This window comes from Astyanax mexicanus, chromosome 15, assembly GCF_023375975.1.
Source record: "Astyanax mexicanus isolate ESR-SI-001 chromosome 15, AstMex3_surface, whole genome shotgun sequence".
Classification (NCBI taxonomy): domain Eukaryota; kingdom Metazoa; phylum Chordata; class Actinopteri; order Characiformes; family Acestrorhamphidae; genus Astyanax; species Astyanax mexicanus.
This window is the reverse complement of record NC_064422.1, coordinates 44,290,066-44,304,617: the sequence shown is the minus strand read 5'-3', so window position 1 is coordinate 44,304,617 and position 14,552 is coordinate 44,290,066. Positions and strand designations below refer to the sequence as shown.

Here is a 14,552-nt window from a genome sequence, read left to right as displayed (position 1 = left end):
GGAGAACAGGTTTGACGTATGTCCACCTTTAGCTGTGACTTTACGGCCACATTGATTATAAATCGGATAACCATCCTCGGGTGCGTTCGGCGGGTCTCTGAAATAGTCCCACACTGCTGATTTTAGTTTAGCCTTTTTTTAGGCGGACGGAGATTTGTTTATTCTGATGCACTTTCTGCCGTTCTCACCGCTGTGTGCTGAGCAGCTGAAGCGGAGCAGAGTTGCGCATGCGCGGGTGAGTTTCTCCGCTGGCTTGCGTTTTACCGGTAATAAGCAAACACACACGGTATGATAACCGTGCATTTTAATACCACGGTATACCGTGAAACCGGTTACCGCTGCAACCCTAGTGTGTAGAATAGAACAGCTGAGGTAAATTAATGACTAAAGTTGGCATGTCTACTGGTAAAAATGTTCAGCGTCCAATAAGTGTAAACTGTAGTTTTGTAATTTATTTTCTTTGAAAAGTGTGAGTGATTCAAACACATTTAGGCTATGCCATTTATTTAATTGCAAATGTATTGAAACCCTACTTTTTGTTCTGTATCTGTTCTTTCCTATAGTTACACAGATCTGACTGTTAGTATGAAGGTCGGGAACGGTACAGAGGAAATCCTCTGGATTCTGAGCAACATGTGGAACCTTCCATTCTCATACACACTTCCAACTCCTCACAGACCCAAGGACTCGTATCCTGTAATTTCTGATCTGGTGGATGGAAGACAGATGTTGAGATGTCATCTCCACTTAACAAATATAGAAATATGACAGGTCTACTCCAGAGCTGTTTAAAATGTGGTCATAAAAACACGATCTTCGTTCCTCGACAAGGTGCAAAACATTAAAACATCAGATACTGAGATCCTTACTAAAGAAACAAGCGGTTCACGCAAAACTATGTGTTTTTTAAGGCCTGTCATGATAATTATGTATTTAGCGAATTATTGTACAGTATAAAGATATGACCTCTATATATTTTTGCTGACCTTCATATTTATTTCTTTGCAACGAGAGCTCATTAGTGTGAAAAGGAATGTTATAGAGTTATGTTATGTTACATTCTTCATTTCAAGTAAGAAAATAATAATAATAATAAGTATATGTAATACTTTCGTTTTTTTTCCGTGGTATTGTTTCAGTATCGGTATTGTAATATTTAGGCACTCACTCTTTCTCTCTTTTTCTCTCTCATGAGATATTATAATTCACACTCACACCAGACTTCCCTGACACTGCTACAGTGTTCCCGCTCTCCCAGTTACTGATTGTTTGCACCTGGTCTGTCTTATATATATGTACCCCTCTGTTTGCTTTGTCTTTCGTTGAGAATTATCCAATTCTACAACAAGTTTCCTTTGTTTATTGTAATATTTAGGCACTCACTCTTGTCTTTCTTTTGCTCTTTCATGAGATATTAGATAGATAGATAGATAGATAGATAGATAGATAGATAGATAGATAGATAGATAGATAGATAGATAGATAGATAGATAGATAGATAGATAGATAGATAGATAGATACTTTATTTATCCCGAAGGAAATTATAATTCACACTCACACCAGACTTCCCTGGCTGTGCTTCCCATGTTCCCGCTCTCCCAGTTACTGAATGTTTGCACCTGTTCTGTTTTATATATATACCCCTACGTTTGCTCTGCTCTCTTCCGAATATTTAACCTAGTTATCCAGCTCTTCTACAACATGTTTTCTTTGTTTATTGCCTTTGTTACCAACTTATCTGTGTTTTCTGACTACCGATTTAGCCTTGTCCTCTCTCATGTTTACTTCCATTGCCGATCTATTTTTTTTTTTCTATTTATGACTTCTCTTTTGCCTTGCCTGACTACGCTCTGGTACTCTTGTTTATATTTGCTGCCTTACTGTTACTGGCCCTGCCTGTCCCTTACTACTCCTTTAAGCCTAGCCCCTTTGGCAGAGTTTTTAAACTGTGTGTTTTTGTATCTGTGTGTGTATATCCCTATGTGAAAATAAAACAGTAAAAAAAACTCTAGTCTGCCTGACCTAAACCACACTACACCCCTTTAAAAAAAAATCTAAATACAGGGAACAAGCAGTATTCAAAAAAATAAAGAATCATGATTATTATACATTTTTAAAAGATTGACACCATTAATATAATGTATTTAATTTTGTCAATGTAATGTTGATATTTAAAAAAAAGAACTCTTAAAACTGAAATGCATAAAACAATATGCATAGGAAATAAATTTGTAATCTAAGCACACGCAGTGATTTTTGTTCTTAATAAAGTGTCCCACAAATGCAAGATCCAAAAAAAAAATATATATGATGGTGACGGTATAAGACTGTATTGATAATTTTCGTATCGAAATAATACATTTTGGTATGTAACACACTAGCGCAGGCCTAGTTTTATAATTAAATATATAACGATAAATCCAAGAACAGCACTGCTGAGGTAAATCCATGACTAATCTAAAATGTTTCTGTAGATCATTCCAAGTCAAAGGTGCATCATAACTGAAAGACTTCTTTCCAAATTCAGACCGAACAGCAGGAATATCCAATGTTATATAACTACTAGAGCGTAAATTACACGAGAACTGTTTCTTGTCAAAAATTCAGACAAGTATGAGGGAATCATATCGCTACCTCTATCAAGTTAGCAGGAATCATATTGAAATAATAATCATTTTTGGTATTGTAATACACTAGCGCAGGCCTAGTTTTATAATTAAATATATAACCATAAATCCATGATAAGAACAGCACTGCTGAGGTAAATCCATGACTAATCTAAAATGTTTCTGAAGATCATTTCAAGTTGAAGGTGCATCATAACTGAAATAATAATCATTTTTGGTATTGTAACACACTAGCGCAGGCCTTGTCTTGTAATTAAATAATCAGAAATAATCAGAAGCATCAGGCTAATGCTAATGTTTGCTTTAGCACAGATCATTGGTAGCAGGCATGGCCCCGCCCGACACATTCACTCAAAAATCCAAGCTGTGCGCGTCAATATTAATCAATATAACAAGCATGCTGACAGGAATGTGTCTACAGGAGACACTAATATGACCCAAAGGGGCTCCTATAGAGGGGCTCGGCCCCACAGCCATGCTCTTAGTGCGTCTCCATGCATACACACACACGTGTGTGTATGTGTGTGTGTGTATGCGTGTGTGTGTGTGTGTGTGTGTGTGTTGTATGTCTACTAATGGATGGGTCAGCTAGCTGCTCACTCTCCATAGAGCTAACGCTGCTCTCCAGCCTGCAGTATCAGATTTCCCTGAGCTATCCTCAGAGTATAGCTCTCTAAGACTCGCACTGAGCCCAAACACACACACACACACACACACACACACACACACACACGATCTACCTGCGAAACACACACTAAAGTATACCCATGGGCCTCATCCTGCTCACTTCCTGCATTCTCACTAACACTTGCTATAAATTGAGAGTGAAAGCCGAAGACACTTACGCTCTCTCGCGCTCACTTTCTTCTCACTTTCTCAGGTTCTTACGCGAGCCGCAAGCTTACGCAGCAATCCCGCCGTTTCCATCAGATCACAGCGAAGAGTTAAGAGCATTACCTGAAGAAACGAGAGAATTAGTAACGAAACAAACACCGGAGCTGTTCGTTTAAAGCCGGCGGGTCTTAAGTGTAGCGCTCAGCGCTAACAGCTGAACCGTCGCCTTCCTTCTAAAGCCTTAAAACAACCCACAGCCTGCCAGCCTGTCATTTCTATCTCTTTCATCTGATCTATAGCGCAGGGCAGCTTCTGTTACAGCCAGACTTACTCTACAGCCAGCGCTGGATTTACAGCAGGCCTGAAACAGGGCTGACAAAACAAAAGAACACGTGAGCATTACTGTACCACTGCTTTTATACTTAGTTTCATGACTTATTTCTAAGGATGCATCAAAAAGTTTGATCTGAAGTCAAACTAAATAAAAAGTTTAGCTGTACACTAAATAGTAGGGGTGGGCGATATGGCTCTAAAATAATATCACGATATTTCAGGGTATTTTTGCGATAACGATATACTTGGCGATATAGGAAAACTAAAATAATTCATTCATTTCAGGAATATAGTATAATAGTATAACAGTATAATCATAATGTGGCAAAATAAATAATATAGCATAAAATAATATAATGCAGCAAATAATATTGCAGAATATTTAGTGCATGCATATAAACTGCAAACTAAAACAATTATACAATAAATACACCTAAAGCTTCACAGTAAATAATAGACTACTTTTAAGACAGAACAGCCCTATTATCACAATATGGATTTTTAATATCATGATATTTCTGTTTCACAATATATTGCATACGATATAACATTGCCCACCCCTACTAAATAGCCACATATTTAGCTAGCTAGCTACATCAGTAGTGCAATTTTAGTCATAGGTTTGCCTCAGCAGTGCTACTGAAATCATACATATACCTCAGCCACTATTTACTATCCTAGTCCTGTACAGCTAGTTGTACAGTGGCTTCAAATTAGTCCTGCAACAGGGCTGATAAAACAAAAAAACAAATGAGCATTACTGTAACACTGTTCTATAACTTTTAAATTTTAGTTTCATGACTAACTTCTAAGGATGCACCAAAAAATGTATTGATCTGAAGCCAAACTTAATGAAACTTTTAGCTGTACAATAAGTAATAACCAACAAACACAAGTTTAAATTTGTTAGTTAAATGTATTTTAAAAGAAAATTAATTACAAAACTATTTTAATACACCAGCAGACAAAAAAGCAGTGCTATTCTAACCATTATTTGAACTCAGCAGTGTCATTCTAATCACATGTTTAGCTAGAAAGCTACCTCAGTAGTGCAATTTTATTTATGCAAAAAGGCATACAGGCAGTGAGTTTTTTGGTAAACAAACAGATCCTAAGGTTAAGGTTAGCTCAGCTACCATTACTATCCTAGTCCTGTACAGTTAGCATTAACTTCTTCATCTCTAGGCTTAATTTTAAGTTGTGCTTTAATTTGTTTAATTGTTTCATGACTAACTTCTAAGAATGCACCAAAACTTTTATCTGTGCACTAAAATTTGACCACCAAACACTGGTGCAAACTACAGTATAAAACAGTGCCATTCTAATCACCAATTTACCACAGCAGTGCTATTCAAATGATGAATTTACAATAGCAGTGAGTTATTTTTAAGAGACAAAACTCAGAGATGTGCGTCTGGGCTAGGCCCGTCACAATATAAAATTTGTGTGGACAATATATTTTTCCTGATTTTTTTGTGATACACAATGTTTTTGTCATTTTAAAACCATTAAATGCCACTGACATAATGATAACAGAATAGCTTAAAAAAACATACGCTTTTAAAGACAATAAAATTTAAATTAATCATTGTTTGGTAATGATATAATTATTTCATTCAATTGGCCAGTTTTTGATGCAGAATTGGCTAAATTATATATGTGAACAAACATACAAATAAACACAATAGACGATATCACAATTATCATATATTATTGAGGTCATGTTCATTAACTGTACGATAAATCGATAATGTATTATTAATTATTGCGACAGGCCTACTCTGGACAGGAATAAAATTACCGGAGGACCACAGAGTTCAGAGAAAAACATTAGATAATTCAGCCTGTAATTTTTTTATCTCCGAGAACGTCTGATAAAAACACGTACATGATGGTTCTGGATGGGAATAAAATTACAGAGGATAAAAAAACATAAAAGAGAAAATGACTAATCCCGTCCAGATAGAGCTTTACTAACATTACTTCACACAATGCAAAACTTGATTATGTATTGCTTCAGTAGAAAACCTCAAGGTTTGGATGCGTAATTTCTGGCGAAAAGCTGCCAAAATCAACCATAATATTGACTGTTAACTCCAAAACTGTTACAGACTGTGAGCTTTAGTCTCTATTTTCACACAGCAGAAGAACAGAGAGTGTGAAATGAGGATAAACACAGCTCTTAAACAGACTCAGAGCACAACAGGTGTGCTTCAGGACAGATAGTAATCTGGACAAGCTGACAAATGAAGGTAGATTCAGTGGAGTTCAGAGCAGCAGAAGCGTCAACAAACAGAGCCGAGCTGCTGTCGAGGTTCCTGTTTCTGTTATACGGGTCTTTCTCTCTCACAATCTACACGCCGTGATCTCCCACAGCCTACAGAACGGCATACCACCCCCAACCAACACTTTTACTACATACAGAGCCTCGCAAAAGTATTCAGCCCCCTAACTTTTCAACCTTTTGCCACATTTCAGGCTTCAAACATAAAGATATGAAATGTAATGTAATTTTTTTGTGAAGAATCAACAACAAGTGGGACACAATCATGAAGTGGAACAAAATTTATTGAAAGTTTTAAACTTTTTTAGAAATAAAACAATTGATTTGGGCCTGCTTTTCTTCAGCAGAGACATGGTTAGGGGAAGATGGTTAAAATCATAGACTGTGTATAGCTGGACAGAGCATCGTCTCTCAAAAGTGAAGCCACCACAGGTCGGGCGCCCCCTGCTGTTCGGTTTCAGAAAGCTGTGTAACCCCACCCATCCCCATAGGTTTCAATGGCAAAACAGAACAACTTTCAATCATGTTTTTTTCTAATATACTGTAATTCTACCTCCTTTATTTAATTGCAGCAGCTAGTGTAACCTCTGCTTATATTGTCAGATTTTATATCCCCACAGAATTCAGTTTTAAAAAAACGTTATTCAGCTCTATTCAAAAAAGGTGTGGTTATGGTAAAAGGGCTGGTTATGGGCGGGACCAATAACAGACCGTCAGCTCCGCTCCGCTCTGCAGCCTGTGACCTCGAGGCAGCCCTCGGGGGCGGGGTTATTTAAATAAGTAGGCTGCTCTCCACAGTCTTTCTCCCTCCTCTGGTCTCTACTGCGCAGAATCGGGTCTCAGGATCGCCAACATGGTGGAAGATTTTGGCTTCATTTTCACTGAATGAATGGGAACGGCGACACGGCGTCCATCTTTTTTTACACTCGCTGGTTAAAATTGATGGGAAGATTATGTTGGGGCATCACTAGTGATAGGGGGAGTCCTAATGAGTGGGTTGGGTAAATTGGGGAGAAAATGGGAAAAATCAGAAATAAAATTATATTTAAAAAAAAAATTGATGGGAAGATGGATGGAGATAAATACAGGAGCATTTTGGAAGAAAAGCTGTTGGAGTCTGTAAAAGACCTGAGATTTACTACGGAGATTTACTGTATCTTCCAACAGACAATGATCCAAAACATAAAGCTGCTAAAATCTACAGTGGAACGCTTCACAAATAAACGTATCCAGGTGTTTGAATGGCAGAGTCAATCTGTCTGTTCAGACCTGAATCTAATGGGGAATCTGTGGAAAACTGAGCTAAAATTTGCTGTTAATCACAAACCAACGCTCTCCATTCAACCTCACTGAGCTCCAGCTGTTTTACAAAGAAGAATGGGCAAAAATTTCAGTCTCTCGATGTGTAAAACTGATAGAGACAAACCCCAAGTGACTTGCAGCTGTAATCACAGCAAGAAGTGGTGCTACAAAGTTTTATTAATGCAAGGGGGCTGAATAATATTGCACACCCCTTTTTTGTGTTTGTTTTTTATTTCTAAAAAAAGTTTAAAATATCCAATAAATTTTGTTCCACTTCACGATCGATTGTGTACCACTTGTTGTTGATTCTTCACAAAAAAAATTACAATTTCATGTCTTTATGTTTGAAGCCTGAAATGTGGAAAAGGTTGAAAGGTTCAAGGGCTAGCACTGCTGGAACAGTATTAGCATTACCCGCTAACCGTTGTTGAACATATAAAAGAAAACAAATGTTCATTGATAGTGTGCCTTATAAATATAATGCCTTATAGTGCGAAAAATACGGTGGTCAAATTAATTCAATTCAATTCCCAGCATTACATATTGTATTGCCACTTTGAGTCCTTTATTAGCCGTATGGTTTTGCCGTTGACGCCAGAACACTACAGCAGTTTTGATTGATCAAATCGAGAGCTTTAAGTAGATCTTTCTTCTGTTCGTTCCTTTAAGCTCTGTCTTTTTGTTTGAAGCCTTTTTACCTTTTAAGGTTCCGTAGGTTAGAGATAAAAGTCACAATGGGTTTGTTGACAGCCTGCATGTAATCAGTGTCAGTTCATGTAGCTTGGCTTTTTCTACCGCTGAATGTTCTTCTTGCCTTTGAACAGTTAAAAGAGTAGAAGAGTAATCTGAACTAGCTTTAAAAAAAACATCTCCATTCATAAAGAGCCCAGATAACGTCCTCAGTTCAGCACTGAGGCCAGAAATGCAGCCAGAAAAAAGAGTAAGAGTAGAGCCATTTTTGGTTTAAAAGCTAATACAAATAAAATTAAATAGAATAAATATAGCATTTTGAAACAAAGTTGACATACAGATTCACATTAACACTCTCGATAGGTTAAATTATTCAGGGTGTTTCCATTTATTTTATGATAGGTTGATAATTATTGTAATTATTGTGACAGGTCTATTTAAAACAATACATATTGTTGATATATACTAGTATGTGTAATTTGTTTTTCAGTCTTTCGGTTGTTGGTGACATTAAACACTGACAGAACTACTAGGCTTTTTCAGTATACAGTAGGGGTGTACCATAGGGTTCTACTTTTTTGCCGTTTTTAGCAAAAGAAAAAATCACACTGTTCTTATTTCCCATTATATATCTAGTAGAGACAGATTATATCTGTCCAGTATCATTTATTTTACTTTAATCCTGGATATATGGAGATATTTTTAGTGAATTATTAGTATTATTAGTATCATGACGAGATTCTGGATCATTGACTTCTGTTACAAATCTGATAAAATTATTATTTTTTAATATCTAAGTTAGCCATATCATATTGCATGCATTAATATAAGTCTAAATAATTTTTCTAAATCAGTGTTTTGTCATATCGCCAAAAGTATCGTTATCGTGAAAAAAAAGCATGACATATCGTGATATAATTTTACAGCCATATCGCCCACCCCTAGTATACAGTACACAGTATATAATACTGAATCATTGACCTGGAAAAATTTTCTCTAACTGGACCGAACTAAATTCTAATTAAATACTCCTGCTCTAGAATTATCCATGATATAAATAGGGCTCTGGCGTGAACAGTGGTCTAAATTTCAGAGGTGTTGAGAAAAAGGAAATGATGAAGACACGGGGACCGCCAGCCCTGCCAAATCTCTCAGCTCCTGGAACACGTCCATCTGAATTCCTGAAGCATGAATCTGCACAGTGCAGGAAAGCATCCAACTTCACCCAAATGACCCGTTTCATTCCCAGAGTACCCAGAGCTGATCGAGGGATTCCTCAAATCACCCAAAGCTCACAGACTGGGTCAGGAATAGTGAGCTCATCCACTCCGAGCTCAGAACACACTATTCACTACAGAGTGCACGAGTGTACTCTTACACTAAATATAGCTCCAGAGCTACAGAGCTACAGACACACATAAGGGTTTGTTGATGGAAACAGCCCGATGCGTGGAAGATGGATCTACTGAGAGCGTCAGAGAGACAGAGAGAGAGAGAGAGACAGTTAACCCCTCACTGCCCTCTTTCACCACAAATCAACTGCTGGTCTACAGAACACCCTCAGAGCTCAGGAACAGCGATGCCTCCATTAGCGCTACGGCTTTTGATTTCCTGCCAACTCTCTCATCATCCGTTTCACTGCGCATTATCTATGGAAGTTATTACTAAAGATAATAGTGTAAATGGTGCGGATGTATTAGACTGACTGAGAAAGCTAAGTGCTGTTCCAAGCGTGTCACGAATCAATTAGCTATCTAGATAGATAGATATCGGCTTACGAAGCAGTGAGTGTACAATTATCTGACTCTATTCACAGATAAAATGACAAATAGAAATAAATTAAAAGCAATGGAACAGCAAAGTGTTTAATAAATATATAAATACATTTAATTATCGCATTTTTCTGACTATAAGGCGCACTAGAACTCCTTTAAATTTCCCAAAAAGGTATTAAGAAGCAGTGAAGCCATTTATAACGCTGGAGTACACCCTTATAAGGGTGAATTTTCAGTGAAGTTTCTCCAGCAATAAGGCTGGGTGCAGCAGCATTAGCATTAGCCGCTAACTGCGGCGCTAGCTCTTTAAACAAGCTACACGGGACAAATTGCTACCTGATAGCGCCTTGGCTTACCGGATCACTCAGGGTTCCTCAATCTAGCGCTATCGCGCGACATTTACGTCCTGCTAGTGCTGCAGTTAGCAGCTAATGCTTTCCCTCAGCTTCTCTATTAGAAGGGAAACATGGCGGCACCCTTGCTCACTTCAATGTAGGCAACCTTACTAGTGTCACTTAATGCCTCTTTATAATCCAGTGCAGCTTGTGTATGAAAACAGACCAGAAAATAGACATTCTTTGATAATGCGCCGTATAATCCAGTATTTGGATGATCCAAGATGGCGGCGCGTGCACACGCTGCGGCTTCTCTCTCCCCCGAGGAAACAGCGTTTTCGTGTTTTTTGTCTCGTAAGTCGCAGTGTTTTTGTACGTCTTTGTCGTGCGTTCACGTCCTGAAACGCACCTACAGCCGTGAGTTTCTGCTTGGAGTCGGCAGAAACTCACTTTAGGAGTTAAACCGCAGACTCCGAGAAGAACAGCGAGTCTGCGGCGTGCTCCGGACACCCGCACCCCCACCGACCTCCACCGCTGCAGCTCGCCCACAATGGAAGCGCCACAGGCGGCAGGCGAGAAGGCAGAAACGGGGTAAGCGCGGGGGGTATCCGAGCGAGGCTAGCGGCTAGCCCACACAAGCCAGCTATCCCCACCGTACTTTTGGCCAATGTACGCTCTCTGGACAATAAACTGGATTACATCCACTTACTTCAGTCAACTCAGAAGACCGTGAGAGACTGTTGTGTTTATGTTTTCACCGAAACCTGGCTCAACAACAGCGTCCAGGACCACGACGTTCAGCTGGAGCGGCTAACATGCTATCGGGCGGCGGGCTCTGTGTTTACATCAGCGATGCTTGGTGTCGGAACGTTGTTGTGGTCTGTAAACACTGCTCACCGGTAGTGGAACTGATGATTATCAAATGCCGTCCGTTCTATCTACCGAGAGATTTCTCCGCCGTGCTGATCGCTGCTGTTTACATCCCTTCGACCTCCAACAACAGCGTGAGGAGTGAAGCACTGAATGAACTGTACCAGTACATCAGTGAACAGCAGACAGCACACCCAGATGCTTTTCTCATTCTGGCTGGAGATTTCAACCATGCAGACCCAAAGAGTGTGTTTTCTGGACTTTTTAAACACATAGACTTTCCAACCAGGGGAAACAACATATTGGACCAGGTCTTTACTACACACAGAGGAGCCTACCGAGCCTCCCCCCTCCCCCACCTGGGAGCCTCTGATCACCTCACCATTATGCTAATGCCAGCTTACAGACCACTGGTTAAAGTCACCAAACCAGTTCTTAAGCAGGTACGCGTGTGGCCAGAGGGTTCCTCAGAGGCACTTCAGGACTGTTTCAGCACAACAGACTGGAATATGTTCAGAGAGGCTGCCACCCACAACAACTCCACAGACATTCAAGGGTTACACAGAAACTGTCTCTGCCTACATCACCAAGTGCACTGATGATGTAACCGACCTCAAGACCGTCACTGTTCGAGCGAATCAGAAACCATGGCTGACAGGAGAGGTCCACAAGCTCCTGAAGGCTAGAAATGCAGCCTTCAGAACAGATGACCAGGCAGGCCTGAGGTCAGCCAGGGCCAACCTGTCCCGCGGGATCAGGAAAGCTGAGAGGTTGTACTCAAAGAAGATTTCCCAACACTTCAGTGACAGCAGAGACACACAGAACCTGTGGCAGGGTATCCAGTCTATCACAGGCTATAAACCACATCCAGACCTGCGACAGCGACACATCTCTGCTGAACGACCTGAATGGGTTTTTTCGCAAGGTTCGAGGCACTCAACAACACACCCGCCCAGAAATCCATCCTTCCTCCTGGTGACCAGGTGCTGACGCTGTCCCCAGACAGTGCATTCAGCAGGATCAATTTTCGGAAAGCTGACAACATTCCTGGCCGTGTGCTGAGAGACTGTGCCTGGGAACTCGCAGAGGTTTATACTGACATTTATAACACCTCTCTGAGTCAGGCGGTGGTTCCTACATGCTTCAAAGCCACCACCATCATTCCTGTCCCAAAGAAGGCATCGCCATCCTGTTTCAATGACTATCGTCCAGTTGCACTCACCCCCATCCTCATGAAGTGCTTCGAACGACTAGTCATGCATCACATCAAGTCTCTGCTCCCCCCCTCCCTGGACCCCTACCAGTTTGCTTATCGGTCAAATCGCTCGACCGATGATGCCATCTCCACTGTTCTCCACTCAGCCCTCACACACCTAGACAAGAAGAACACCTATTTCAGAATGCTGTTTGTTGACTTCAGCTCAGCATTCAACACAATCGTCCCCCAACAGCTCATACACAAACTGGGGCTGAGCACTTCACTGTGCAACTGGCTGTTAGACTTCCTGACTGGAAGACCACAGGCAGTGCGGGTTGGCAGCAGCACATCCAGCATCACCACACTGAACACAGGGACTCCCCAAGGATGTGTGCTGAGGCCCCTTCTGTTCACTCTGCTGACCCACGATTGCACACCAGCACACACCTCCAACCTCTTCGTCAAGTTTGCGGATGACACGACGGTGGTGGGTCTCATCAGCAACAACGATGAGTCACACTACAGGAGCGAGGTGAGCCGCCTGGCCTCCTGGTGCAAACACAACAATCTCTCTCTGAACACAGAGAAGACCAAGGAGATTGTTGTGGACTTCAGGAGAACTCACACACTGCACACCCCTCTGTTCATCAACGGAACTGCTGTGGAGAGGGTGAGCAGCACCAAGTTCCTGGGTGTGCACGTCACAGAGGACCTCTCCTGGAGCACCAACTCAGCGTCACTGGCCAGGAAGGCAAATCAGCATCTCTACTTTCTCCGCAAGCTGAGAAGAGCTGGAGCCCCCACCTCCATCATGACCACCTTCTACAGAGGGGCCATCGAGAGCACACTGACCAGCTGTTTCACCGTGTGGTACGGGGCCTGCACAGCATCCTGCCGCAGGACCCTCCAGTGCATCGTGAGAGCAGCTGAGAAGATTGTTGGCACCTCTCTCCCCTCCCTTCAGGACTTGTACAGCTCCCGCCTCACACGGAAAGCCCTCCGTCTGGCAGGAGATCCCTCTCACCCACTACACTGCTTCTTCAGCCTGCTGCCATCAGGGAGGAGACTGCGGAGTCTCGGGGCGAGGACCAGCAGACTGCGAGACAGCCCCATCCATCAGGCTGTGAGGATGCTGAACTCTCTTCCTGCTCTACCCCCCATCCCAATCCTGCCCCCAGCACACACTCACTCAGCATCCTGACCCCCCACTAATACAGTACTGAAACTCTGCACTACAATGCACAAAGTACTGGTCCCTTCCAAACGGACTTGCACTACACAACACCTGCACTACTGATATACTTGCACTGTCTATACGCACTTTAATTCCACTTAATTAAACTGTGAACTTTAAGGACTTACGCACCCATTCACTTTACCAGCCTTTAGCTATATACCGTATTTGCACTACTGTTATTTACTATTTTTACTGTCATTCCATCTCAATCACCATCAATATTGCACTACTGTCTTACATATGTTTATTGTGTCTTGCTGTATTGAACATATAGTGTCTCCCACTCTTTTATATTATAATTATATATCTATTTTTACTTATTTACTTATATTTATATATCTATTCCTCCCCCACACCACTGCACCTTGTTTCTGTCTCATGTATGTCTATTGTGTCCCTGCTGTAGTGTACACATAGTGTCTCCCATTCTCCTTTATTATATCTATTATCTGTACCTGCTGTAAAATTGGGAAGGAGAGTAACGTAATTTCAATTCTCTGTATGTCCTGTACATATGCAGTATTGACAATAAAACTACTTGACTTGACTTGACTATTTCTTATTTCCAAATTCACGCAATTTATACCAGCATCACACAAGGAGTGATAAGGGAAAAGAGCGCCATCTACTCCCGCAAAGTGAGCAAGGGCGCCTGTATTCGCTCTGAGTCTGGCTGCTGATGCCAAGCTGAGTGAGCTGCATTACAAATCAGAGATTCACAGCTTATAATGATGTAATGTTCGTGATGACAGAAAAATCAATATTCTATATTGAATTCTCTTAGCAATTCTATATCTATATGTATTCCCTATTAAAATCTGAAAATGAATCTTAAAAAAAGCTCTTAAAATCCTCACAAATAGTTAAAGTAGATCAATCGGCTACTGCGCTTGCGCATATCTCCACATCGAGTGGAGCTTTTCCCTGAAATGCACACTAATTGCTGATTGGCTCTTTTTGTTGAAGGCCAGGTCATAATTGGTCATAACAGCCACGTTGAGCATTACGTTTAGGACGTAATGACCGAAAAGTGATACAATTCTATAAGAATCTGTATGTTTTTTCA

General features: G+C 40.9%; 1 protein-coding gene across 2 annotated transcripts in view; it reads right to left on the bottom strand.

The window, feature by feature from the left end:
* The window catches only part of thrab (thyroid hormone receptor alpha b), a 285,484-nt gene that overhangs the window by 254,903 nt on the left and 16,029 nt on the right, over positions 1 to 14,552 (bottom strand). The window contains exon 1 of one of the 2 annotated variants that reach the window (XM_049464648.1): positions 3,474 to 3,640. The exons of the other annotated variant lie outside the window; for it this stretch is intronic. The gene's annotated coding sequence lies outside the window, so the exon portion shown is untranslated. Of the gene's footprint in view, positions 1 to 3,473; positions 3,641 to 14,552 lie in introns of those variants that run through there. 2 annotated transcript variants of the gene reach the window in all.